This window comes from Ursus americanus, chromosome 8 (genome assembly GCF_024610735.1).
Source record: "Ursus americanus isolate L20-20 chromosome 8, mUrsAme1.1.p, whole genome shotgun sequence".
NCBI classification, from domain to species: Eukaryota; Metazoa; Chordata; class Mammalia; order Carnivora; family Ursidae; genus Ursus; species Ursus americanus.
In genome coordinates, this window is record NC_142134.1 from 67,451,189 (window position 1) to 67,476,295 (window position 25,107).

Below are 25,107 nucleotides of genomic sequence, written 5' to 3' on the forward strand. Positions count from 1 at the left end.
ATTATTTTTTAACTCAATAAATATGTAATGAATAAATAAATTATTACAATGCAGCTCTGCAGTATCCCAGAACTCCATTTTGGTTTCTCATTTACAAAAACTTTAGTGCTCTTTCTCATATACTCTTTGCTGTTCAAACAGGTCTATACTCTGATGGATTGGTTTAAGATCGGAATGACTTAGCGAGAGCAGTGACGGTCATTGTCAGGGAGAGGCTGTTAGATTCAGTATGGGTTTTGCTTGCTGATTCCCAAACAAGATGAACTGGGATGGAGCTGTTAAACAGAAGGCTGCATTCTTCTCTGCTGTGTGAACACAGGCCAGAATATAAATGGGCTTGGTTATGTTTGCTTCCACAGAGGAGCTATATGCTAGCACTCTGATTTCTTTGCAATATAACCTAGCAGAGACATCTGTGTCTGTTTTGTAAGCTTCTGATAACTTGGGAAACAAGTCTACTGAGGAAAACTGTTCTTTTCATCATTGAAGACTGTTAGTGCCTTGATAATAATGTAGCTTCTCTCTTATGGGCACAACATCTGGCCCAAAGGCATGCAGGTCTGGTTCCAGTCAAGAGAGAAAACATCAAATTACCAGCCAATCTCAACACTCCCGAAGTTCAGATAAAGACAGCATGTATATGCATACATTGCTTTGCATCTGTCCACATTGTCGACCTAGGTGAATGAGAATACTTTTCCTCTTTGGTCTCCCTCCCTCTTCTTCCTTCTCCCCTAAACACTTTTTTTTTCCAACTTCACACCCCATGTCTTGAGTACAATCCAAAATATAGTCCTCAAAAAGCCTCCAGGTTTGAGTGTTGCTCCTGAATCTACGTCATTGGGAAGCTGTGGATTCTTACCTACTAGAAGACTTTATTTAAGACTTTCTGATTCGAAAGTGTGGTGGATGAAACAAACAGATGTTTTCCCTCTTCATACAATTTCTCAGAGCATAATTTTGATGCATTATTATAGTAATAATAATCTGTGTCTCATTACCCTAAGACTCCACACAGCAGCAGGAAATGGGTGATAGGAGAGAATTGGATGGGGAGACAGTGTTGTCATAACACAAACAGGTGATGAAGATGATGCTGACAAAAATAATATAGCAAGCCCCCTGTTAACAGGACTTTCTGTGTAAAACATTTCTCTTATGTAACACACTCACATGTTTCACAGATGAGTGTTCAAGCATTACGTGGAGAGTTAGTGTCAGTAACTTGCTGTGCTGGTCCTTCGCCACTTTGCTCTCAGATCCACTTCGTATTCTTCCCTTACTCCGATCTGTATCCCAAGGAGCAACATTTCAGGCTTCCTGGCGAATAGCTTCAGTGCTAAGTTCAGCCCATGGAATATTCTGGAGGTAACTGAGAGGTGGGAGGCAGTAGCCAAGGTATCTCCCCACTCCCACCTCAGTAGTATCTCTGGCATCTCCTCTGTGGATCCAGCTCCCCTGGACAGTCCCTGGGGTGCCAGCTTCCCCCAGGCTCCTGCAACACCTTCTCCTCCTTTTGTTCCTCCAGCCATAGGGACAATCATGGTTTCTTCTATCCAGTTGTTGGTATCCCCTCTGTGCCCCCTTTATTTACTGGCTTCTAAGCATTACCATTACCTGAGTAATAAATTCCCTATATTGAATCTCTTTGGATTAAAATACCTCAAGTGGTTTATGTTCTTCATTGGACTGTCTCTGAATCACTTGCACCAGGTCGCCCAGCTAAAAGATTCCAAAGTCAGATTCTAATCCATGTGCATCTAACTTCAGGCCTAGGTTCTTAGCCACTATACTTATCTTCTGGAACTTAAATTTAGAAATAAGCAAAACAATATTAAATTATATGCCTCTATATGCAAATTTTACTATTAAATATCATCTATATGCAACTAGTGAATCATTGAACACTATATCAAAAACTAATGATGCACTATATGTTGGCTAATTGAACTTCATATAAAATTTTTAAAACTATCATCTTGATTTGGTGAAGTTTGTTGCTAAAACCTAAAGCCATGAGGTGCTGTATTCAGTCATCTTCTGCATCATAGAAAATGCACAGTTGCTTTCTTAATTTGTGTAGATTAAAGGCCACTTCCTCTGTGGCCTGGAGTTCCAGCAGGATTATTATCACCTGGAAACCTTTTAGAACTGCTGAACCCTGAGTCACATGACAATCTGTTCTAATAAGATCTCTATGTGATTTGTACACACACTAAAGTCTGAGGAACACTGTGCTAAAAGAATATGATTTGAGTAAAGAATAAAGCAAAAGTATCCTTACAATTTAAAGGATAACACTATAAAAAGAAAAGTTGTTTGTGAGTTCCTGTTTTCTCCGATTTAACAGCCACTAGGTTTCGTCCCTTACCTCAGCTTCTAAGTGGGTGATGTTTGAAATTGTATTTGTTGGTTCAGTTTTAGAATTCCTTTCCTCATAAAGACCATGGTATGGATCTTGATTAGGTTTACAGGCTAGCCCATTAGAACTTAGCCTAAATGATGATGTGATGAGTACCAGATTAATTTCAAAGTAGAAGAAAAATGTCCTGTGTCTTGGACACAGAGCCTGTTCAAAGCACTTCGTTGTTTTACATCCTCAGCGTTAGACTGGCATCGTGCTGTTCCACCCAGTGACTCCCTCCCACTTCATCAGCTCTTTCCTGAGCCCACTGTGGACCCTTACCCAAGCCCCCCTGTGTCTCCCAAGTGCTCCCAAATGAGCTAATACCATGCCACTTTCATCAAATCCTGCATTTCTCAGCAATGGTCCCTTCAGCAAGGCGTCATTAGTGAATTTTAATTCAAACTAATGAGTGGAAAACTAGCCAGTTAAATACTCTCAGAAGAATTTTCATATTTATAACAAGATTGTTGTTGACTCAATTAAATCTTTAATTTGTGGAACTTCACCTAGTGTAATGAAAGGACTGAGGAACAAATTCAACAGTGGATAATCAACCTGGAGAGGAGTCCAGCTGTCCCCCAGGGGGAAGGGGACACACACTGGAGCCCACCCCTGTTCACTCCCCTTGATGGTCACCACTTCTTTCCTTCAATAGCTCTCACTTTGTTACCATTCTTTTGTCTTTTTACAGAGGTCCCATTGGAATAGGGCAAAGGTTCCCGTTTGAATATGTAGTTTGCTTATAATCAGGATTACCTATAATATAAAAATTGATTGGTTCCCTCCTATATTAGTTATCCATTACTACATGACAAATTACCCCAAATCTAGTGGTTAAGAAAAGAACATTTATTATCTCACAGATTTCGTGAATCAGCTGGGCATTTCAGACTCAGAGTCTTCCATGAAGTTGCAATCATGCTGTTGACAGAGACAGCAGTTGATTCGATACTTCACTCTAAGCTTCTGGCAGCCCTCGGTTCCCCACCCCATGGGCCTCTCCAGAGGCTGCCTGGGGTTCCTCATACACACCTTGTGGCTTCCATTCCAACCTGGTAGGTGGCTTCCCTCAAAGCACAGATTCAAGAGGGAGAAAGTGTGAGAGAGTATAACCCAAGATGGAAGCCCAGGTCTTTCATAACCTAATCTCAGAAGTGACATCTCATCACATTCGCAGTGTTCTTTCTAGAAGCAGGTTGCTAAGTCCAGCCCACACTCAAGGACAAGAGTATTGAGCTCCACCTTCTAAGGAGAGGAGCATCAGAAAATGTGTGGACATATTTTTAAAAACTGACACACCTACGTAGTTAGTGGGTGTGCTGACACCAGAACTTTCTGTCAGATTCAAATTCTGTGGTGTTTCTGCTTCTGTGTAGGTCACCATTTGAACAGGACACTGATGCAAGGGTCTGAGACCTATTGTTAGTCCCAGATCCTACACTTTCTGGCAATGTGATGTCAAGAATTATCTAAATGTTTTCTGAATTTGGGGGAAGACGTTACTTTTATTTATTTTTTTTCTGGAAATAATCTTTTTAGATTCCACAAATCAATCTTCTCCATCTCATTGTTTTTTGTTTCTTGTTTTCAAAGATGATTTTTTTAAGAGTAATTTAAGGTTCACAGCAAAATTGAGAGGAAGGTGAAGAGATGTTCTATAGATGTTCTGCCTCCACACGTGCATAACATCAGAATGGTGCCCTTTTTTAGCAAGAACAAACCTACACTGACTTATCATCACCCCAAGTTCATAGTTTACCTTAGAGTTCACTCTTGGTCTGTACATTATGTGGGTTTAGACAAATGTATGATGACATATATCCACCATTATAATATCATACAGAGTATATCACTGCCTTAACATTTCTCTCTGTTCCTGTGTGTTCTTCCCCATCCTCCCAACCACTGATGTTTTTGCTGTCTCCATAGTTCTGTCCCACTGTTCTCAAAAACCCTCTCTTCATCTCCACAATTTGGTCTCCAAGAGCTCTGGCTATTGAAAATCCTACAACAAAATGTATTTATGAATCTAATGTTGTATTCACAGATAGCCTTATTGGTTGAACATCGGGTCTCTTGTTAGTACATGTCTTCTCAAATAATTGTATACTTCCTAAGTTCTTTGCCTTTTCTTCTTCCCCCCCCTTAATGATATTTATTTATTTATTTATTTATTTATTTATTTATTTATTTATCTATCTGAGACAGAGACAGAGAGAGGGAGAGCAAGAGTGGCGGAGAGGGACAGAGGGAGAATGAGAAGCAGATTCCCCACTGAGCAGGGAGCCCTATGCGGGGCTCGATCCCAGGACCCCGAAATCATGACCTGAGCCGAAGGCAAACACTTAACTGACTGAGCCACCCAGGTGCCCCTGTTCTTTGTTATTTCTGCTCACTTTTCTTCCTAGGTATCTATATACCTGTGTGATGAAGTGGAAAGGGCATGGCAGTGGATAGATAGACCAGATACTTAAATCCTAGGCATTTAGTAACTGTGACTTTTACCAGTATTCCCATTGGTAAAAGGGAGTTCAGAGCTTCTTCCTCATATCTTTGTGAAAATTTCATGAGATAAAACTAGTTTCCTCCTCTTTGTAAGTTTCAGGTATGGCAAGGAGGACTGGCCTGAATCAGAATTAGTAGGAGTGGGTTTAAAATGGGCATGTCTGAAAGTTCTCCTAGGAAGACCGGGGGGGGGGGGCAGTTAGAGAATGTGCATTTTGTGCTTCGTAGGTGATTCTCATCGACAGTCAAGTTTTGAAAATTATTGCTCTTTGGAAATTGACCTGGGCTCATGGGTCCTGGTAAAGAGATTCATTGACAAGTAGCCTTTTTATTTTATGGGTTGAATGGTTCTAGTCAATAAAGAACAGGTTCATCATGATCTAAGCCATTTTACTGAGTGAAGAGAGATAATACACTTGGAAGAACGGGATGTATGTACCTCCCTGAAGAGCTGCCTTTCCTGTCCAAAGTTAATGTTTCCTATAGTACATAGATTTCTTTCTTTCTGATTATACTCTGTCCTCTCTTTCCATTTTTTTTTTTTAAAGGAGTATCTACCTAAACATATCCTTTACTTTCCTGTATTTCTGCTTTCAGGGCATTTGTGACCTCGTTTACTCTTAGCTCCAAGTACATGAAGTACATTTGTATTGACTTTGGACCTGCAGAACTTTCTATTTATCATAGCCTTAAAGCAGCTTCTCAACTTCCCTGCTGTCACCAGTATCATAAGACTATGCAGACTTCTGTAATTGGGTCTATCTCTCACAAACCCTTTCTTTCTCTGCTCACATACTGCTCATTCTAAGCAGGTTGAAGCACAGCCTAACGGAAGTAGATGGCAAGAAGTAGACTTTTCGAGGAAAATTCAAGGCTCAGAGAAGATGAACTTTTTTTTTTTTTTAACTCAAAACCTATGATTCTACCTACCACTTCTTGGCTCTAGGTTTAAAATACCATTGTCTATTTCCTCTCTGCCAAGATGAACAGAGGATGATGTGTTTGAACCTTGACATTTAGGGAGGACTTAGATCAGGAAAGGGACATTCCAGAATAAGGAACAAAGTATACATGCATTTGTGGCAGGATTTTTTTTCTTTTTCTTTTTTTTCTTTTTAAGATCTTATTTATTTGAGAGAGAGTGTGTGAGAGAGCACAAGTGTAGGGGATTCGGGGGGGCACAGGACGAGAAAGGCAGACTCCCCAGCGAGCAGGGAGCCGGATTCGGGGGCTTGATCCCAAGGCCCCTGGATCAGGACCTGGGCCAAATGTAGATGCTTAACCAACTGAGCCACCCAGGTGCCCCAGAATTTTTTTTTCTACAGGGTATATAGCAGCCTCTGAGCCTAGCAACATAATTAAATGTTTCATATATGAAATGAGTAGAGAACAAGGAGAGAGGAGAAGTTTTTAGGTTATATTACAAAGATCCTTGAATGGTTGGGTAAAGTATTTATAATTTTACTCCTCACGTGCTCACAGGGGAGTAAAAGGATAAATGAAGGGTCATATACAAAAATAGATTGGAAAAAGGACAGTGGATTTATAGTCAAAGGAAGTGTGTTCTAGTTCTAACATTAGCAGTTAGTAGTTGTGTGGCCTTGGGCATGTTTTTTCAGCTTTTAATTTCCTCAAATGAGGAATAGTGGCAATGCTTTTTTCATGGGCTATTTTGAGGATTAAATGAAATGATGTGAAGGTCGCTTTGTATACTCTAAAATAATACTTTTTTCCTATATATGGAAAATATGCAAAATGTTCAATTCCTTTGTCCCTAAGTGCTGAGTCAGTCAGTCCTCTGACTGCCTCCCATCCTATTTCCTTGCCCTTGAGAAAGAACGTCTACTCCTAACTTGCTGGAGACATCACCTTCCTAGATCTGTCCCTTTGCTTGTCCTTCTTCTACACTTTGAAGTCATCGCTTTCACTTCGTTTCCTCTTTCCCCTGTATGCAGTCTTAGCTAATATTTGTAGGAGAAAAAATCATCTCTGGGAGCATGCCTCTAAGATGCCATATCAGTGGCTTCTCTAAATTCTTGGTTCTGATTGGCATGGGGCAGCCGTTGAACATTAAGTGTCAGGGAACAAGAACACGAGGAAAACGATCTGATCAGTACTACTCAATAGCACCTTTTTGAGTGCTGCGGATCTTGCATTCTTCACAATATCAAATTTGAAGTCAACTACTGAAAACAGGTGAAGATCTCAGACTACAGATTAGATCAATGATCAAAGAAGATTGTGGATCTGGGGCCATCAGGGTTATGGTGATAACAGAAACCTGGAGAGAAGACAAGCCCAGCAGGGAAAGCCCACATAGCTGAGGGCCAAGAACCAAATCAAAGAGAGATTGCAGGAAGCAGAAGCACAGAGGAACGGGGGTGGTCAGAAAGAAGGAGATGATACTGGTTGTTATAACTAAATTGTTTCAAGAAGGAAATCTTGTCACCCTGTCTTACTCTTCTTACTGGTCCCTTGGATACCAATCATTTGTACATCCAGAGATGCAATAGGAACTGGTAATTAAAAGAAACTATTAATAATGGCATTTTAAAGTTGATTAGCCTTCCTCCTCAACTATTTTTGATTTGCAAACACTTTTGACTGAAGATATCAAAAGGCATGTGCTTTATCTATGCATTTGCACAATGACTTACCAAGTATATAGGAGGGAGGGAGGTGTGGAGGTGGTATCACTCTAAAGGTATCTCTGATTTTTAAGGGAAGCAAATAAAGTCAGAGTTGTCCATTTGTCATCGAGAGCCTGCATGAGTTTCCCAGACTCCCTAACAAGCCGGGTGGCTTCAACCAACAAGAGTTTATTCTCTCACAGTGCTGGAGGCCAAAAGTCTGAAATCAAGGTGTCTGGAGGGTCATGTGCCCCCTGAAGACTCCAGGGAAGAATCCTTGGTGTTCCTTGACTGGAAGCTACATTGCTCCAAACTGCATATGGCCCTCTTCCCGTGTGTGTCTTCCCACAAGATCTCCATATAAGGATTCCAGTCATTGGATGCCAGCCAGTTGGGGCTCACTCTCATGTATGACTTCATCTTGTCCCAACTAATTTCATCTGCGAACACCCTGCTTCCAAAAAAGGTCACATTTTTAAGTTCCAGGTAGACATGAATTTTGAAGTATACTATTCAGCCTAGTACATAGCTTTTAATCTGCCTTATGTGTATTTAATGTACACAATGGAATGTACAGAGCTGGCCATATCGAGTCAACCCTTATGAATCCACTTAGTGCTTCTTTCTATGGAAGCTTCAGTTCCCACGAATTTGGCTATTGATTCTCATGCTGGACTGGGATTTTGTATGTTTGAGACATTGCGTGAATAGCAGAGATACATATTTTTCTTCTAAGAGTCGAATGTTTTTCTGCTTGTGTATCAGCAGGGAAAGCACAGATTAAAGACAGAATTCTGAAATGTTTATGCCCTTTAGATGCCCTTAGTAGATGTGTGTGATCATGAATCTTAGTGGTAGTTATTTCATACACTTGCACCATATATAAGTGCTGTGAGATCCTGCCAAGTTATTACTCTATACATACTAGAACTAACCGGAGATAATATAAATCAAGTTCTGTTCTTTCATGTGCATCAAATTTGAATTTAAATAACAGATGGCTTCAAATAGTTTTCTGAGACCAGACCTACAAGAATAATTAGAAGGAATAATCTGGTTAATACTGATAAGATTTTTGAAATGTAAATGGACTGTTTTTAAGTGAGAAGAAATTCATTAAAAAAAAAAAAACTGCCAACAGGTGAAATAATAGATCTTAGAAAGTTTTCGCAGGTCATAAATCTGTAAAGAAGAATTACGGTTAATGTTTTTTTCTTAAATGATTTTGCATGGGCCCAAAATGTTATCCATAGCTCACTGAATAGAAAGGGAATAAAAAGTTGATTAGCATTTCCTTTTGATTCATCATGAAAGAGAAAAACAATAGGAAAGGATGTAGGCTCTCTCTGAGACTGGTTTTTGTGGGGTTTTTTGTTTTTGTTTTTTTTTTATGGGAAAAAATACTGCCTTTAGTATACGTTGATTACTGATTGGAGGGGTCATGTGAAACAACATTATACAGAAAGAAGTTGAAACTTTGCAGAATTAGACATACACAAAGAAATTGAGTAATTGATGAACATGAGCATATAGCAAGACTGGAAGAAACTATAGAACGTTATGAAAAGACTTTCCATTACTGTGAGCCTTTTTCTCACGTTGACAACAGTTATGCAATTCCAAATTCAGTGTGTATCCTGAGAAATATTCTACTGGCATATCAACCTCAACATACATAAAATGCAACTTCTTATCTCCTTTTCTATGGCTGTTTTGCTGCTTGTTATCTCGTTACTTTTCATGACAACAATTTAGCCAAGGTTGAAATCACAGGGGATCTTGAAAGCTTCCATCTCTGCTTACTAAAAATAATCTTTAATTGACATTTCCTCTCTACCATTCCTCTCTAATTCTCTCACCTATTCCCTTTCTGTCCATCCCCACTTCAGATCCCATATTTAGATCAATTGACTATATTCAGGAAATCGATGTTTCTGCTTTCCTTTTTCATTCAGCATACCAGACAAAGCCTCCCAAAGCCTAGTTCTGACTTTGTCATGTTATTACTTAAATATATTCAATTTCTTAATAAAGCTGCTTAGTTTTCTGCTTTTTAAGCTTCTAGTAATTGCTTTTCCATACACTGTTTTCCAACTAAACCATGCTACCTGTCATTCTATGAATGAAAACTATGCATTACTGCTTCCCTATTGATTCTCTGAAATATTTTTACTCTGAAATAATTTCCTTCTCACTCTTACACTGTAAATACCCAACAATACTAGTAGGGTGAACAAATGTAGTTAGGTAGCACTGAACTATCATATTGTCATTTGGCCAAAGTCAACTATTTGTGATTCTGACCCCGTAGTAGACAACAATTATGCTTTATCTGTCTGGCAGCAACACACTTCACCTGTGGAGGGGCGATCCCATTGTGGGTCTCGGCGGGAAGCAGGGTGGGAAGCTACTCCCTGTATAGTAGCTCCTGGAACACAAAACATGCCCATGGTATTTATTCCCATAAAACTTCCTGAGGTTTCTGTGTTTGGCCAGGCCTAGCTCTCTGGCTTTCTTCTCAGTTCTCCACTTGTGTATCCTTTTCTGCTTGTTTGTCAGCTTGAGTTTCATCATGTATAATGAATACGATCTGAATAGCAGAACCCAGGAAGCATCTTAGTGGGTGTGGCATTTGATCTGGGCCATGAAGGATTAACATGCCCTTGAAGGAATAGGCATATCATTATTAATCACACGTTAATATAATTATTTTGGGATAAGAGTTAATCAAATGGTTATTGAATGCTAAGTCTTTCATTAATTTTCTTTTTAACTTTCAAAGTAACTCTAATGATAATACAGAGCAGACACTGTTACTTGCCTATCAAGTTTTCATTTTGACATCTTCCTTGCTAAGAGAACCCTCATTTTGTTTGGGGAAGCAATGTACGTAGCAAAAATATTTGGCCTTTCGGTTTCCCATGAAACAAGGTATAGCCATCTTTCTCAGTTTTGGCCAACGGGACTTAAGTGATGGTCCCTTGAGTACAATGTCCTTCTGAATAACATTGTACAGTATTATAAAGGGAAAGATTTTGGACCCTTTCCCTCTTGTTTCGGCCTCAAACTCAGAAGCAATCCCTAGCGGTAAAGGAGCTACCTTAAAACCAAGGACAAAAGTTACATACTGAGAGTAGTTGAAAATGTCTGTTCAGGTCCTTTGCCCATTTTTTAATTAGGTTTTTTGGGTTTTTAGCTATTTGGTTGCATGAGTATTTTGTGTATTTTGGATATTAACCCCCTATTGGATATATGGTTTGCAAATATTTTCTCCCATTCCATAGGTCTTTTACATTTTGTCAGTGGTTTCCTTTGCTGTGAAGGAGCATTTGAGCTTGATATAGTCAAACTTATTTATTTTTGCTGTAGACATTTTTCCAGGGAAAACATACAAGTGGCCAGCAGGTACATGAAAAGGTGTTTAACATCAGGAATCATGAGGGAAATGCAGATCAAAAGCACAATGAGATATCCTCTCACACCTGCTAGGAGATCTTCTATCAGAAAGTTACGAGATAACAAATGTTGGTGAGGATGTGGAGAAAAGGGGACCCTTGTTCACTGAGAGTGAGGATGCAAACTGGTACAGTCACTATGGAAAAGAGTATGGAAGTTCTTCAAGAAATTGAAAGGAAACCTACCATAAGATCTAGCAATTCCATTTCTGGTTATATAACCCAAAGAAAATGAAGACATTATTTTCAAGAGATATCTGCAGTCTTATGTTCATTATAGCATTATACACAATAGCCAAGGCGTAGAAACAGCCTAAGGATCCATCAGTGGATGAATAGATAACGAAGATGTGGTATATAATGGAATATTATTCAGCCTTAAAAGAAATCCTAATGAAAGTACAGAGCATTATCCTAAGTGAAAGAAGCCAAACAGAGAAAAACAAAAATAAATATTGCATGGTACCACTTGTAGGTGGAATCTTAAAAAAAAATTAAAAAAAAAATTGAACCTCACAGGAACAGAGAGTAGGATGGTGGGTGCCAGGGGCTAGGTGGGTGAGGGAAACCAGGAGAGGCTGGTAAAAGGTTATAGGCTTTCAACTGTGAGATGAATAAGGTCTGAGGAGCTAATGTATAACATAGTGACTATAGTTGATAATACTGTATTGTATAATTAAAATTTGCTAAGAAAGTATAACTATTGTTCTCACACACAAAAAGATATACAGATGTCACACAGCATATGAAAAGAATCCACATCATATGTTATCAGAGAAATGGAAATTAAAACCATGATGAGATACCACTACACACCTATTAGAATGGCCAAAATCTAGAACACTGGCAGTACCAAACGCTAGGTGTGCAACCACAGGAACTCTCATTCATTGCTAGAGGGAACACAAAATGGCGCAGACACTTTGGAAGACCATTTGGCAACTTCTTACAGAACTAAACATACTCTTACCATACAATCCAGCAATTGTGCTATTTACCCAAAGGAATTGAAAACTTATGTCCACACAAACAACTTCACACAAGTGTTTTTTTACCAGCTTTATTTAGGATTGCCAAAACTTGGGAAAAAATGAGATGTCCTTCAGAAGCCGAATGAATCAACATTGGTGACAACATGGACCCACTGTATCAACCTTGAGCTGCCCGCCTCTGATTTCTTACTATATGGGGAAAATAAAAAATGTAGGTATTTGGCTGCATGTAGCAAACATATACTAGCAAAATGAACTTAAATAACTTGCTGAAATATTCCAGTTTATAATGGGAGTGTCAAGAGTTGAACCCATGTATACTGCCTGCCAGGTCTATGTACTTAACCAAAACTCACTTAGTTTATTCAAAATCAGATACATTAATTATTTTTCAAAGTGCAATCCTCAACCATTCTAGCCATTCTAAGAAAAAGTTAGAGCTCCTTAGAAAGCATTTTTTTCCTCCCAGAAAAAATGTTTATTTAAAATATTAAAATTTTTTTTTTTTTTCTGGGAATACTAAGAATCTATTGGGTTCTGAGTTTTCTATACCAGGTACAACTATAAGATAATGAACTTTTAAACCAACTCAGGAGAATTCAAAAATCAAAGGAGCATGTTATTCAAAGTAGTCACCTTCGGAGGCTACACTGGGATTTCTGCAACGCTTCCCCCTATTTCTCAAAACCCCTGGGAAATCCTATTTGAGAAGTGACAATAAGTCAGTCTGTGAGCCTCACAGAAATTAGTTTTATGGCTTCATTTTTAAAGTGAAAATAAAATGACCATCGGCCTTAGATACAGATTTGATTCCAAATTGCTTTGGGAGGTTTGAAAAAATCAAACCATCAACAAAACGATGAAGATTTATTATACTTTGACGTAAGAAACACAATGGAGCTGGCCTCACCCCCACAACCCCCGCGCCCCCAGAACTTAACCTTAACCCCTTGAGCTCTAGCCACACCCAACTCTCTACCTTTGTTCCCCTCACTCTCAGGCCTTTAGAAGTCCACCTGGGTCTCTTTCCTCTTTTGAATTTCCTTACCACCATCCCTTCCTCAGAGTTTCAGTCACACCATCCTGGACACAGCTCATCTGAACCTCCTGGAGAAAATATTTCCAGTTCCGCTGTCTTTCCGATTTGGATTCCATCATCTAGGTGTTCTCCATACCTTATCTGTGTATTTTGCTGCTGTTGCTTATGTGTGTGCTGTTTCTCCTACTTGTTTGCAAGCTCCCACAGAATATCCCAGAGTCACGATCAGAGGTGAAAGGGGCCTGAGAAATGCTCTTGTGTAGCCCTTAATATTATAGATGAAGAAACTGAGGCTGGAGAAGACTAAGTGACTCCTCCAGGTTTTCACAGGTGGCAGGAATGAGGGCGCAATATTAGGTTTGCCCAATTTCAGTGTAATTTCACTACATGTCTCTTTACATTCCATCCAGAATCAAGCACAGTGATGGACACTCAATGATTGTTAAATTTAATTTTCAAAAATCAAGTTAGTGACTGGCAAAAATTAAAATGTTTAACCACACCAAGTTTTGGGGGACTGTGGAGAAATGAGAATTTTATACCCTCACAGGTAGAAGGAAACTTGGTGCAAACACTTCGGAGAAAAGTTAATAATAGATAGTGCAGGGGAAGATGTCAATTTGCCATTATATAGAAAATCCATTCCTAGGAAATAGCCTGGAAAAACCCCTCCATATATGCACAAAGGCAATAGACATCAACATATTTATAGGTAAAATGTTTGTGGTAGCAAAATATTGGGTATCACCTAAATATGCATCAGTAGGAAATAGGATAAATCATTGAGTTTTTTTTTTTTAATGTAATGTTCTGCAGTGTGAATATTGATGAAGTAGAACTTACATAACACTGTGGCTAAATAACATAATATTGAGAGAAAATACCAAGCTGCTGAAGAATACATATAATATGATATCATCTATGTATATATTTATACCTGAAAAAAGACATATATATGTATATATATAATATGTATATATTATATATATATTACTTAGGGCAACATATATATGTAGAAAAGCATAAATATATGCATGAGGAATAAGTATTCTCCAAAACATTGGTACTCAATTATTTTAAAGCTTTGTGATTGGTACATACATGTTAATTTTATTATTCTCTATACTTTTTGCTATATGCCAAGCACTTAATAATAAGACTTAAAATTAATTAAAAAAAAAAAGGCTATGCCACTAGCTTGAAGGACAATTCCAAAGTAAAATATCCCAGATCTTTGCTCTGAGCAATGTCAAAATGAATGAAAAAAGTGTATAGTCACTGAGATGACAGTTTTGAAGGTAATGCTTGTTATTTGGATTTATATATTTTTAATGTTTCATAAAATAATCACCCCTATTCTATTGTAGTGATGTTTGTTTTACAGCCAGTTAACTTTGAATGAAATGACTGCCTTAGCAAAATATGGTCAAAGAAATATAGTGATATGCAGGAAGAACTTCAAAAGCAAAAAAGACATTTATTTAGGGTATCCACTTGTGAATTGTGGATTCTACATGCAAGAAGAATATACAAATACTTTATCATTCACTTTCTGTGTCATTATTTTATAACCATCACTGGCCTCCTACAAAGTTCCCAGCCCCAGAAAATGCCAGAGGAAAGGGAGATGATTCATCGATTGTATTTTTTGTATTGCTTTTAAATTCTCTAGTAATTAAAAGTATCATATGCTTTTTAGGGTAAAGGACAGTTCAGAGAACATCTGGTTTCTGTGTTGGTTCATAACTGGAGATACCTCGGTACTGAAAGTTAGAGTTCTCTCCCAAGGTCACAAAAAGACAGGGAAAAAAAGGGCAGAGACAAAAATTGATGTGTTTTTTTTTTTCCATGTCATTGTATGAGCGGACCCCTCAGTGGTAATTGGTGATGAAATCAGAACTCTTCTCTCCCCAAAAGGTTGCACTGGAGTCTGTGAGGGGCAGATCCTTTACTTAAAATGCAGAAGGGGGAGTCTTAGGAATCTACACAAAAGAAACAAAACCATGTGTCTAGAAAAAGACTTGTATGCAAATGTTTTCAGGAACATTATGTGTAAGTCAAAAAATGGAAATAAATGTCAGTCAGCTGGGGAATAGAGCAACAAAATCTAGTATATTGATAGCACTGAATACTATTTAACAGTAAAAAGGAACTATGTACTGATACGTGGTAGCACAGGGTTGAAACTTCACATGTGACATGAAAAAGCCAGACACGAAAGCTACATATTGTATAAATCAATTTATATGAAATATCCAGAACAGTCCAATCTACAGAGAGAAAATAGACTAGTGGTTGCCGGGGCTGACACGAAAGCTACATATTGTATAAATCAATTTATATGAAATATCCAGAACAGTCCAATCTACAGAGAGAAAATAGACTAGTGGTTGCCTGTGAGGGGTAGTGACTACAAATGGGCATGAGGGGTCTTTTGGGGGTGATGGAAATGTTCTAATGTTGGACTTCAGCAATGGTTGTGCAACTCTGTAAATTTGCTAAAAGTCATTCAAGGTACACCTAAATTATATTATGCAAATTATACCTCAGTAAAGATGCTTTTAAAAAAAATGTGAAGGGGGCACTGTTTATCCTTAAAAGACCAAAGGTTACTTAACTCCATTCACTCCACTAGCTACCCATTTTCCGCTTCCCTAAAACCTATATTCTCAAGATACAGGATGTCTTAAACTTTTGCCCCCCAGGTCACATTATTCTGTGGCAAAAACTAACATTTTTGTTAGATCTTTCTACGCATTTTACCCATTTTGTCTTTAATTCCTCGTCACAACCTTATGAGATAGTCATTATGTCAACCCAACTTTAATGATGAGGACACGGGGTCATTTGTCAATGTCATACAGCTTGTACAAAGCTGAGGAGACTTGAACTCTTGATTTCTAGAGCCCAGATTCTCACCCACAATGCCACTGCTTGCCTAGCAGATGATCTATGACTGTTGGATGAAAGAAAGATGAGTTTCTGTGGCTGCCTTCCTGAACTGGCTTTGTACCAATCGGTGGGCAGTTATATTATGAACTCTTTTTGTCACAATTTTAGTACGTTTAGGAATATAATGCCTTAATTATTTCCTGCCCTTTATTTCTAAAGCAATATAATAAAGTAGTCGTTTAAAAAGCTCCAAGGTTTTTGGACTGAATTATTAAAGAATAAGCAGGTGATTGCCTTTGTCTTTTGGCCACCAGCCATTAGTCTTATCACTGGAAGGATCCATTCCCTCTCTTTAACATATCTTTAATCCACTGTAGCAGGCTTACATAGGAGATTATTACTGATGAGGTTTTTGTTTAGTTTTGCTTATTTTGTTGTTGTTTTCAAAGAGAGAATGACAATGGGTGTTGTCATGTTTGTTTCCTTGATTAAAAAACATATTTACCTGATAGAACAAATTTTATGATGAAATGTCAGCAAGAGGAGGAAACTTTTTTTACATTAAAACAGATTTTTAAATTAAACAGTGGTTTTGATAACATAGAGTATAAACAAAGCAAAGCACTGGAATTAGATTCAGGAACTTAGGTTAATATCTGAAAATGGTACCAACACTTTGAGAAACTTACCTTCCTTGCTAAATAGGAATAAGACTATGTACCTTGCAGTGCTATTGTGAATATCACTGGTGTAGGAATGCATGGATGGACCTCTATTCAGAGAGTGGATGCTCAACGAGGGCCTACTGAATTTGTTTTTAAGTATTTTATTGTATTTGCTGTTCAACACATAATATCGTAAGTGTTTTGCTCCATACTGGTCCCTGGGGATACAATGGCAAGCAAGAGAGCCAGAGTCTCTGCCTTAAAAAGTTTAGTAGGGAGGAAGGTAAATAAGACCCAAATAAAGGGAAGTATTTTTTGTGTTAAGAGTTAATAAACCATCATGGGGCGCCTGGGTGGTTCAGTCAGTTAAGCATCTGCCTTTGACTCCAGTCGTTATCTTGGGGTCCTGTGATGGAGCCCACCCACTGGGGCTCCCTGCTCAGTGGGGAGTCTGCTTCTCCTTCTCCCGCTGCTCCTCCCCCCTGCTTGGTGCTTTCTTTCTCTTCCTCTCTTCTCTCTCTCACTCGCTCTCTCTCAAAATAAAACTTTTTAAAAAAAGAGTAAGAAACAATCAAATAAGATACAAAAAACTGAAGAATTATATGTTTCTAAGAGGTTGAGGGAAAAGCTATTTAAATAGCATGGTCAGAAAAGTTCTCTCTGAGGATATATTATCTGAAATATTACTTGAACAGAGAACACAATGCTGAGAAGGAACCAACAATGGAAAGAGTAAGGGGAAGAGCATTTCAGGATGAAGAAACATGTGCAAAGGCTCTGAGCAGGTAAAGAACTTGTGTTGCAGGAACTCAGCGATCACTGAGGCTGGAACATTATAGGAAAGAGGAAAGAGGGCTATCAATACTTGATAAGCCATAAAAGGGTTTGGAATTTTACTCTAAATAAAAAGAAAAGCCACTGAATGCTTTTAAGGAGTAGGATGATCCAATATGTATTTCAATAGATCCCTTCACATTGGAAGGAATAGAAGAAAACAGGAGGACAGATAGGAAGTGGTTCAATACTAAATATAAGAGGTAATAGGAATCATTATTAATGCAATGCATTACAGGGGGTGGAGAGAAGAGTTTGACTTATTTTGGGTAAAGACTCAGCAGGGCTTATTAAGGGTTAGATGAGAATGGAGAGAGGAAAGGTCAAGTCAAGGCCACGTCAAGGTTACTGTGCCTAGGTTTCTGCTGTGAGATATTCGATGACGCCATGATAGTGATGGGGAGGATTAAGGGTAAAATTGAGAGTTCTCTTTTGGACATATCATGTTTGAGATGTGTCTGAGACATTCCAGTGGAGGGGACTTGTACTGAGACGGAAAAGAAATTTGGAGTTCAGGGACTTCTGAGCTGGAGATATAAAATAGGAGTCATTACCATAGAACTGCTAGAGTTGATGGCTATACTAAATAGTGGGGAATTTCTGTTCTGCTAACAAACAATCAGAATCCTTGGATTCTGCTCCTTATAGTATACCATATTAATTAACTTATAATATCTGCTATGTCTGGTAGCAGCGGAGAGGTTAATATAAATCCCCAATGGGTTTTACAATATGTTGCATTTTAGGAGATGGGGCAATCAAATTTTTTATTTATGACTCTGTTTTTCTTTAGATAAACTGGTCTGGCCTAACACTATATGGCTTTTAAAATGTTGAGGGATCCCTGGTCACTTAGTTCGGGCTTGCTTATGGATAGCAATACTGAACTGCAGGATGTTGATTTCATACTAAATCCTGTACATGCAAATCCTCTTCTTAGCATATTTACTGTTGACTGAGGACCTACCAGGTGCGATCCATTGATAAAAGTACTGGAGAGGTAGAAATCACATCTCTTAGAGTGAGTTTAATTGGGAGGAGACAGACATGTGTGCAAGTAATTATGATGAAATATGGTAAATGCCATATTCTGGGATGATATTAAAAAGAAGGGACTAATAAACTTCTAAAGGTTAGAAAATATTTTATGGAATACCTGATATTTAAGTTGAATCATGAAGAATGAATAGAGATTTCTAGGAAAACAAGATAGAGGTTATTCCATGAAAATCTGTGCAAGGTAGAAAAAGTGAAAAAGAGACAGAGGTATGTGGCTAAATTGAATGTTGAGTGTAGCGCTTAGTAAAGGCTTAAGACCTATCAGGCATTCAATAAATATCCTTAGGTGAATAAATGGATGATGAGCCCCCAGATTTCACTCACTTTATGTTGGACTTCAATTTCCAGAAAAAGGAAATAGGAGGATCCCTTGTGTATAGACTTTATGTATTATTATGAAATACACACTCTCTACAATAGCATATGGAATTCCTAGTGACAATATACGGGTATTTGATAAGTGTGGTAAAATTAAATGCCTATGTCTGTGTGTTTGGAGAGAGAGAGAGAGCAGGGAAAAAGAGAGAGAAAGGAAGAGAGAAAGAGGATGAAACATAATTTTTAAAAAGCATCTTGTCAGAAATGAGCATTAAAAGAAATTGCTCTAAGGTGGCACAGGGCATAACCTATGAAATCAAAACCATGACCTATCGGGTTCAGGAAGGGAAGAACCTTTCTGAATACTGGTTTTAGCCAAAGGAGGAAGAAATAGTAAGACTACAGTCAAAGTGTGTGATAGGGAGTCAAAACGAGAGACTCTGTCCACCAAGGAGAAGCAGGATACAGGTTTACAGAGGAACCAGGTCGGATTATTAGGAACTGGGGAAACAGAGAAATCAACAGGAGAATAGGACATGGAGCAAATCAAGAGTTAATCCAATTTCATTACAGTGCCTGATTCAGGATCGGCTTTGAGGAGACAGGTCTTGGTTTTCTGAACTAGCCACTTGGTATCTGGCAACTAGTTCTGCTAGAAATGGTGGGCAAGTCGCAGCTCAGAAAAAAAGAAAATAGGTTCTTTTCAAAAAGCAACAAAAGAAATAGGGAGAATTAAAGACACTGCTGAGGACGGAGTGGGGAGATTCTGCTAAAATTCATTTGCAAAAGGTAATCATTCTCTGGAAGTAGAAGTGACCAAGTTCAATGACAACACTGATTAGGTTGGAAGAGGAAGCTACAGAGCTGGTTCTTCTTTAAGGACATCACATTTTGGTTGAAAACCATTCATGTGGAATGTTCTATGAGGTTCCAGTTAAATTTGTTCAGGATTAAATGTGAAATTATTCCTTGTTTTCACTTGAAGAGAATTAATATATACAGCTCTCCTTAACCTTATAAATTGGCAAAATGAATGCCATCACTCAGTTTTCTAGTTTATTTTTTGTATGACAATGGATAGTGCAACTGTTTGATTCCTAGAATTCTCATAATCAGAATTCTGTAGCCATAAACATTATTGTCTGTAGCTCTTATAACTTTGATTCCATTGTGTTTCTTACAGGCAGTGCTTCAAAAGAATACTCCACAGCAGTATTCCTGAGATTCTAAGACGACTCTGAGTCAGAAATTTCTGTAACATATCCATGCTGATCAGTTTATACACTTTTATAATTCTGCATTCAAAAGGAATGATTCTCATTTCTTAGTTTTATATTAATCAAATGTCCCATGATGCCTCTGCTGACATTACTGTTAGTTTTTCCAAAAAGTGGATATGCTGTTGAACGCTACTGAGCACCCAAATTACGTAATAGATGGTTTATAAAATCTTAATAATGGCCCTCATATATTAGATATGTCAACCTGAACAGGAAGCTATGTTTTGGCTTATGTAGTCCAAATACATTGCTTTTAGTAAGTTCTCCTACAGTGAGGAAGGGAATCTTCCAGTATGTTTGGTTGTGATGTTCAAATTCTGCTTGAGATGGCCTCGAACTCATCACAGTATTTATTGACATTTAAAGTGGACCTAAAAAAAAAAAAAAAAACAAACCTAAAATTGAAAAAAACTTAGGTAATATTTATGCCATCCTCCTCATCAAATATTAGTAATTTTGCTAATAAGACTTTCTTTCCACAGTCTACCACATTCTTCTCTTATCTTTATACCTGAATCGACTGGTATATAAAGTTCTTCTGCTTGGAGTGCTCTTTCTTGTTGGCCTAGAAAACTCCTATTCATTGCTCAAGACTGAGCTTGGGCCTTATTACCTCCTTATGAAGTCGTCCTTGGTAAAACCATCAGGCCTGCTTTCAGCTGAATGAAACCTTTCCTCTTCTGCATTCCTTAGAATCAGATGCCTTCTATGAAGCATTCATCATGTTATTTTGGAACTGTGTTAGCAGATTTTCTCCCCCGCTAGCCTGTGGGTTCTTGAGAGATGATCCCATCTTATTTTATTATTATTTTTTTATTGCCAATGTCTTATTTAAGTCCTGGTGCATAAATGGCATCCCATAAATGTGCGTTGAATGAAATCTATTGGAAAGAAAAACTCAAATGGCTATTTAAACTTTAACCTTCCTATGCATTTGTATTTCGTCTCCCAGTAGAATTATAAGCTCTGCAAGTACAGGGACTAGGTCTCCTATTTCCAAGTATAAGTATTCCCTTAGGAGCACATAAACAGTATTTATTTATTTATGTAGTCAAATACTAGGTATTGATTGCCAGTCTTATTTCTCAGCATAATATCTTATAAGACATGAGGTGATTCTGTATGTTGTTACAAAAGTTCAGCATCTCTTGAAATAATCCAGATGTTAGGCCCATTTTCTGTTTAAATGACACAAGAAATCTAGTTGATTTTGTGGTTTTAGAAGTACCAAAGGAAGGCAAAAGATACTTTGTTCTTAAGAAACGCCGTTTGATAGATGTGGCCGTAGTTGGCTCATGCATAATTCAATAGTTGGTGAAAATCTGGCAGTGCCTCCCCAACTCGTGGCCAAAGTTGTCGGAGATGCTTTCCAGATCTCAATTATACCTTCAATTCCCTCCAATTCCATTTAGCACATCTTAATTGAGTGCTCACTATGTGTTATGTGCTGGGCACCTTGCTGAGTATTAGGTAGAGTGGAAATACTTTGGATATAAGCAGACTGGAATTATATTTATTCCTGGCTTTTTCTCTTATTATCTAAGTGACTTAGAGCGAATTACTGAACTTCTTTGACCTCAGATTTTTAATCTGTCAAGGGGAGGACGGGAATCTCAACCTCAAAGGAGCTAGGGCTGGCACAGTGTTTGGCCCCCAACTGATGCTCAGTACATGTAACCTTGTGATTCACCAAAGAGGAGCACCTGACTTCCACCGACCTATAGTAGAGGAAAAAACCATGAAGGACTCAGTAAGAAGGCTGGTGCCAGATACAAAGAGACAATTGGACGATAGGTTGTTTCCAGATATCTTTATTTGAATAGCATTATTATGCGTTGGATTTTTAAAGACGGATATGTGCCAAGGTAGTGTTATAATTCAATTTCAATTACAGTAACTGTTATGCGTAACAGGCTAGCCAAAGGTTGCCAAGTTCCCTGTGCCCAGGCCCTGAATTTAATAGCAGTAATGGCTTTGCACAGCTACTTCAACTCCCCATTACTGTCTGCTTTTGATTTAGTGGCAGACTTCTCCCCTGAGGTACGGTGTTGATGCCATCTCCTCGTCTGGCTTGGGTTTCTGGGGAGATGTTCATTCTGCCTGAAACCTGCCAGGAATCCATTTTTTAATTTCCTGTGATTAGGTGTGGTAGAATAAGACAGAGTTCCCTCTTTCTTTCTTTCTTATCTTCTTTTTTTGGTAACTTCTGTCACCTGCACCAAACAGAGCTATTTTACAGAAGCATTCCTTATGTTCTATGGCTTCTATTTGTAGCAAATCACCAATTAGCATTTATTTATTAAAATTATTATAGTAATCCATGACTTTTGTATTAAAAATATATATTCAAAAACCAGTATCAGTCTTGTTGGTATATTTTATAGCGAAATAGAGAAATATATGCAAGGGGTGGGGGGATTTTAAATTTCTTACTGTCTTTCCTTTATCCCTTCCATCCTTCCTTCTTTCTTTCCTTCCCTCCTCCATTCCTTCATTCCATCCTTCCTTTCTTTCTTCTATCATCTGTCCATCATCCATCAATCCATCCATCACCCATCCATGATCCATCCATCCATCCACCACCCATCCATGATCCATCCATCTATGATCCATCCATCCATCACCCACCCATCATCCATCCATCCGTCCCTCCATCCTCCTTCCTTTCTTCCTTCTTTTCTTCTCTTACCCTCCTTCTTTCTTTGTTTCCCCTCTTTCCCTCCCTTCTTCCTTCTTTCTTCCTTCTTTCTTCCTTTCATTTCCTCTTCTTCCTCATACTCCTGCTCTTTTTTATTCTTCTCCCCTTCTCTTCCTTCTTTTATGATTTACTCCTAATTTAATGAATCCTCTTGCAAAAACTCCTCTTCTTATTGTCCATAGTTTCATCTTTTGTTCTCATGCATTCCTGCTGGTTCTGACTTGTACACATTTAGAAGTTGTCTGTATCACCCGTATTTATATCCTTCCAATATTTGTAGATTCTTATCCTATCCCCTGTTTGTCAGCTAGCCAAATAATAGGCATTTATCTCCTTTAATCTGGCTTCATAAATCAAACCTTTCTTTTCTCTAATCATTTTTTGTATCATCCCCTAAATGTTTTCCAATCTGTCTGTGTCTATCTGAAATGGAAGTGCCTCAAACTTAGTGCAGGACTCCAAGGCTGAGAGCTCGCTGGCTGAATTGTGCTATCCTTTTTCTCTGAACAAACATTTCATAACAAACAAGTATAGTATGGTTCTTTATCTTGCCAACTTATTGCTTTGCAAATTCATGCAGAAAAGTCCTTACTGAGGTTGTCTGAAGTAGATTTTTAAAAAATGCACTTTTTCTAGGAGGCGGGGGGACAAGTGTTTAAGCCCAGATTCAATGCTATTTATGATTCATGCACTTAAATTCCTGGACTAGGGTGAGGTGAGCAAAGCGCACAGAGTACTTGCAGGACCCTGAGAATGAGCACCCCCTGAAAGTTCGCACCTAAAGTGCCTGATTTGTTTCATCCTTGTTCCAACCCTACTCATGAGAATAAAATAATACCACGTGTGAAAATGCTCTGAAAATTGTGAACATACGGACTGATGTAAGGTATTGCAGTCATTTTTCTTCACCAGTTTGGTTGAACGTGACTCTACCAGCAGAGTCATTGCACATGTGGTGCTCCCTTCTCCAAGTCCCTCCTGCTGGTCGGTCTCAGCATTTCACTCTCCCGAGCTCCCAGTGCCCTGATTCCACTAGTCCCTGCCTCCCCAGCCATTTCCAGGCCAAAACTCACCCAGCGTACTGTTCAGACACAGGCTCTATGATGTCTTAATCTTGCCATCAAAATGGACTCATCCAGATTCCCATTCCTTCAGAGTCCTGCTTATCTGCTTTCTTGAAAATAACAAGCTTATCAGATGAAATTGCATTTTTCTCCGTGTCTATAAGGAAAGACCAGCTTAATGTGTGATCTATTTTAGGTCACAAAGTTGTAAATTCATTGAGGTGTTTTGTAGCTACAAATGCCTTACTCTCTAAGTGCTCTAATATATGTTTGTGGAAATATTTGATCATGAATTACAGTAAGAAGTATATTTTTTACCATGACCCAGAACACACATGAAAATGATTAGAAAAGAATTTCATAAAATACTACTAACCCTTTCTACTTCGGAAATAGTTACATACCCTATCCTACCTTAAAAAGTGGATTCCAGGTGTTTCAGTTGGTTAAGTGGCTGGCTCTTGATTTTGGCTCGGGGCATGATCTCAGGGTCCTGGGTTCGAGCCCTGTGTTGGGTTCTGTGCTCAGTGGGGAGTCTGCTTGAGGATTCTCTCTCTCCCTCTCCCTCTGCCCCTCCCTCCGCACTCTCTCTCTCTACTAAATAAATAAATCTTTAAAAAATGGATTCTATTCCATTCTTACCTAATGTACTCAATTCTATCCTAGACTGATCCATTTTTAAAATTGCAGATCATGAGCTCATTAAATTGATTTTGCTATCCATTAATATGATGCAATCATTCTTGGGGAAAAAAACACTCAAAAGGATTATTTTTCAACAGAACTGGGTGGGTGGCTGTGGCACAGACTTTTAACTGATGTGTGTTTGCCTATGTGTATCTGGTTACGCCTGTGTAGGTGGTAGAAGACAATCCTTGTCTGACTTCACTGTGGGTAGAGAAGAGTTCACCCTGATGGGGATAGGATTGTCTCACGTGCACTGATAATTAACAGCTTACTAGGATTCAAGGATTTCAAGGATTAGGCGAATTTAGTTAGAGGTAATGGGGCTCATATCGGGTGGATAGCTAGATTACCACAGTGGAACACTGAGGAGAAGGCAACCTGCAGAGATGCAGGGAGGTGGCCAGCATTTGGGGACTTTCTAAACAACAACAGCAATGAAGAATCCTGGTAACTGAGAGGCAGGTGTCAGAGGTAAACTGTGGGTTTAGATACAAGGGAAAAACTAGTTACAACTGGATCCTAAAATGGCAGCAGGGCTTCAGGCAAGGCTCACTCCAGCTGTATCGTACTTCTCTCTGTTGA